This window comes from Arachis hypogaea, chromosome 18, assembly GCF_003086295.3.
Source record: "Arachis hypogaea cultivar Tifrunner chromosome 18, arahy.Tifrunner.gnm2.J5K5, whole genome shotgun sequence".
In the NCBI taxonomy this organism is placed as follows: Eukaryota; Viridiplantae; Streptophyta; class Magnoliopsida; order Fabales; family Fabaceae; genus Arachis; species Arachis hypogaea.
In genome coordinates this window covers 88,144,685-88,149,018 of record NC_092053.1, presented here as the reverse complement: position 1 = coordinate 88,149,018, position 4,334 = coordinate 88,144,685, and the positions used below count along the sequence as shown (strand labels likewise).

General features: G+C 40.7%; 1 non-coding gene across 1 annotated transcript; it reads left to right on the top strand.

Moving 5' to 3' along the window:
• The first annotated feature begins 793 nt into the window (after positions 1-793).
• Positions 794-901, top strand: LOC112774463 (small nucleolar RNA R71). Its single transcript, XR_003188953.1, has one exon. It is a non-coding gene; the product is annotated as a small nucleolar RNA R71 (small nucleolar RNA).
• Positions 902-4,334: the final 3,433 nt, after the last annotated feature.

Here is a 4,334-nt window from a genome sequence, read left to right as displayed (position 1 = left end):
GAGTTCAGGCCATTTAGAGTAGAAGTAAGGTTGTTTTCCATGGCCTGTTGTCTCCGATCAATAGATTGTAGTAACTCATCATTAGGAGATGAAGAAGGACAAGTGATCTGAGGGGTCTGCTGTTGTTGTGCTGTGATCCTTGGAATTGCCTCAGATGAGGTGCTCTGTAAGGCTGGTTCTAGTTTTGCTGCCTGTTGTTGTTATTATTCCACCTCTAATTTTCCTGATTGTCTCTGCCTCCTCTGTTATTGTTGTCCCTCCAGCTCTGGTTAGAATTATCTCTCCAACCTTGGTTCGAATTGTCTTGCCACCCATGGTTGTAGCTACCACCTTGATTGTATCCTTGATTGGGACGGTCATAGAAGTTATGAGTGGCTGCCACAGTGCTGTCTTCTTACTGGAGCTGCGGACATTCATCATTATAATGGCTATAATCAGCACAGATCCCGCACACTCTCTGTGGGACTAACTGTTGGCTTTGCTGTGGTGGAGAAGGTTGAGCTTGCTGAATTTGTTGTTGATTCAATTGCACCTGCTTCAGTAAGTTGGTCATTTCACAGATACTCTGAGTTAGAGCAGTAGTCTCTTTGCTAGAGGATACTTCTGCAACATCTTTTGAACGGCCTTGTTTTTGCCTGTGATTCCGAGTAGATTCAGCTAAGTCACTGATAAATTGCCATGCCTCATCAGTGGTCTTGTACTTTTTCATAGACCCATTGCTAGCACTTTCCAATGTGGTCTTATCTTGGGGTCTCATGCCCTGTGTGACGTAGCCGAGCAACACTATCTTGTCAATCATATGGTGGGGACATGCTTCTAGAAGATTGTTGAAGCGCTCCCAATATTCATAGAGAGTCTCAGATTCGTCCTGAACAATCATGGAAATGTCTTTCCTCAGTTTATCAGTAACTTCAGCTGGAAAGAATTTTTCCAAAAATTATCTTCTAAGTGTATCCCAGTCAGAAACAGTTACTGTGGGTTGAGTGTAGTACCACTCTCTTGCTTTTCCCTCAAGAGAGAACGGAAAAGCTTTCAATAGAATAGAAGTTTCATCTGTACCATCACGCCTGACAGTAGAATAGGCTGCTTGGAAATCTCTCAGGTGCTTGATAGGCTCTTGAGCAGGTAAGCCATGAAACTTAGGCATCAAGTTGAGCAGTGCAGTCTTTATTTCAAAGTCTGTAGCCACTGTTGGGTGATGCACTTGAAACGGTTACATTGTGAAATCAGGGGCTCCAGCCTCCTGGATAGTAACTCTCCTAGGTGCTTCCATGTCACCTACACGTAAATCAACCGAATCAGCAGAAAGGGAGCTTATTTCTTCCTTAAGTGACGTTTCAGATTCGCCCTCGGAGAGGACTAACCGACGCCGAGCTTGCCTTATTCGTGAGATAGTTCTTTCAATCTCAGGATCAAATACTGGCAAGCTTGGATCAAGAAGTGAACGCGTCATTTAACGAAAGAAACATGCAGCTCATAGTAGCAAAATAAAATAAAATGTAAATAAATAAATTCCAATCAATAACTTAGCACTCTATTGCAACTCCCCGGCAACGGCGCCAAAAATTGATGTGGCGGAAATTGGTGAGTTAAGAAATTGTTATAAGAGATACGTTGCAAGTACAGTTCTTAACCAACCAAAAATCCACTTATCAATTTAGAAGGGTTGTCACAAAATTAAAATTAAAATACTGGGAGTATGAATCCTAGGTCGTCTCCCAACGAGTTGCAGAAAGGTGTGCTATTTTATTAATCAGATGTTTTCTAAAATGGTTTGAGTTGATAAATAGGAAATTAAATTAGAGAATTTATGTAATCTTAAATAAAAACCTTGACTGGGAGTAGATTAGTTGGAAGCCCTATTTTTGTTGGAGTACTCTCAAGATTAATTGATAATTGAAGGTTGTTCTGCTTAGTTATCCCTTACTAGGTAAAGGAAAGTCAAGCAAGTTGGAGAGCTATTTCTATTCACAAGTTCCAATTCTCCCCCTTTGGAAAGGATTACTGTCAGTGACTAGAGAACAATCCAACAATAAATCCAATTACAATTTTTCTCTTGAGCATTCCAACTCAAGGTCCTCCTTTCAATCAACTCCCAATCAAGTTATGGAACTACTCTCTCATTATGAATGTAAACTTCACAACATAAGAAAGGAAAATAAAGAAAGACATGATAAATAATAATTAAAAAGATCAATTAAAAATAAAAGTAGTTCTTGTATTAATAAATTCTAAAAATAATCCAATAGTAATTCTGAATAAATTGAAGACATGGAAAAGTAAGAGACAAGTAAGGAAACAAACTAGAATAATGAAGTTCTGACGAAGGTAATAACTCTTCTCAAAATCCCAATCGAAAAAGCAATCAAATCAAAATCCTAAGAACTATGAATGTGTAGAAAGAAAACCTAGAGGAGGAGTAAAATCAGATCTAAAAACTAAAATTAGGCGGAATGAATGTTGTCCCTGGTCTCTGTATGTTCCTTGGCTCTAATTTGCTTTTTTGGGCCGAAAACTGGGTCAAAACAGGGCCCAAAATTCCCCCCAGCGAATTCTACAGATTCTGCAGATCGCGCATGTCACGCGATCGCGTCATCCAGCGTTTTGCCTTGCCACGCATGCGCGTCGTCCACGCCTTCGCGTCACTTGTGCAGTTTCCAATCCGCGCAGTCGCGTGAGCCATGTGTCCGCGTCACTGCAATTTCCTCTATGTCGCGCAGTCGCATGAGCCATGCGTCTGCGTCACTTCTCGTTAGTTATCTCCTTAATTTCTTGTGTTCCTTCCATTTTTGCAAGCTTCCTTTCTAATCTCCAAGTCATTCATGCCCTATAAAGCCTGAAACACTTAACACACAGATCACGGCATCGAATGGAATAAAAGAGAATTAAAATACAAAATTAAAAGTCTCTAGGAAGCAAGTTTTCAAACATAAAGTATTTTTAGGAAGGAATTATAAATTCATGCTTATTTAATGAATAAGTGGGTAAAGATTTGATAAAACCACACAATTAAACACAATATAAACCATAAAATAATGGTTTATCAATGCACAACCTCCAAGGCATATACCTTGTGAAAAATTGGATGGAATAGACCAAGAAATTAATTCCTTAGGCAGTGATGATCATGAATCAAGCTCTCCTAGTCATGAACTTGCATCTGCAACTGAACTCCTTGAGCCTGAAGAACCTTATCCAAGTGAATACGAAGATGATGTCGAAGTAGATTTCTCTTAACCTCCAACTTATGACTTGAGTGACGAGGAAGACATAGAAGGCTTTGATCAAGACGCAGTTGCAGTTGAAGAATTTTACAAAGAAGTGGAGGAATTCACAAAAGAATACAAGGGAGTAGAGCTTACAGAACCACTGGAAACACCTATCCCAAGGCCATTACCACCTAATACAAGCTTCAAGTGGGTACAATCCTTAACATTTATCTTTACTTTTCCACTTGAATATGGTTTGCTTGAAACAGATGGCCAGCTTAGAGCTCTCTGTGGCTTTAAGAGTAAGAGGGAAATGGCTCGTACTCAGAGCTGGTGTGCAAGATTCAATAAGGTTCCACGCTTCAATTCGAAGTGCACGGATTGGTATCAAGTTCAATTGAATGGGTCTCGGAAGGCCCTTGGTCATCTTGGTGAGAATACAATTTCTAAACCGCCCAGATGGAAGAATATAGATCAAGACAAAGGCAGATTTAAAAGCAAAGTTTGGGATCCTGGAATCTATTCTGACATTCGTCACCCCAGGGGCCTGAGAATCTATTTGAAGCTGTTCAAAAACTTTACATGCCTAGTTTAGGACTCCGGAGGCTGTTGGCATTCCAAACATTGGTGGAGATTTCTGGATGAATTCAAGCACAAGCCACCATAACAGGAAACTCATCAAATGTCCAACTTAAGGATTTTAACTAAAAGTGCTAGGTGGGAGACAACCCACCATGGTATGATCGTTCCTTTTTCAATTTTCGTGATTGTTTGTCTTTATTTTATTTCATCTTCATTGAACCTGGAAGTATTCATAGCATCTATATTAGCACTGCATATGGCATATTGCATAATTGTATAAAAAAAAATATTTTACACCACACGAGCGCGCAGGCCACGGGTGGGCATGGAGTGGAAATCGGCGTAGGATCTAACGCCCAGAAAGTTGGGCTGGAATCGTGTGGCTAGTGTGCGTTTAGCACAAAACAGCCCACGCATTCGCGTCCCTGACGCGAACGCGTCACTTGCAAAACACTCATCCCACGCGAAAGCGTGAGCGACACGTCCGCATCGCGTGGATATTATGACCCCCTAAATGGAGACAGAGAGTTGCGCTGAAACGAC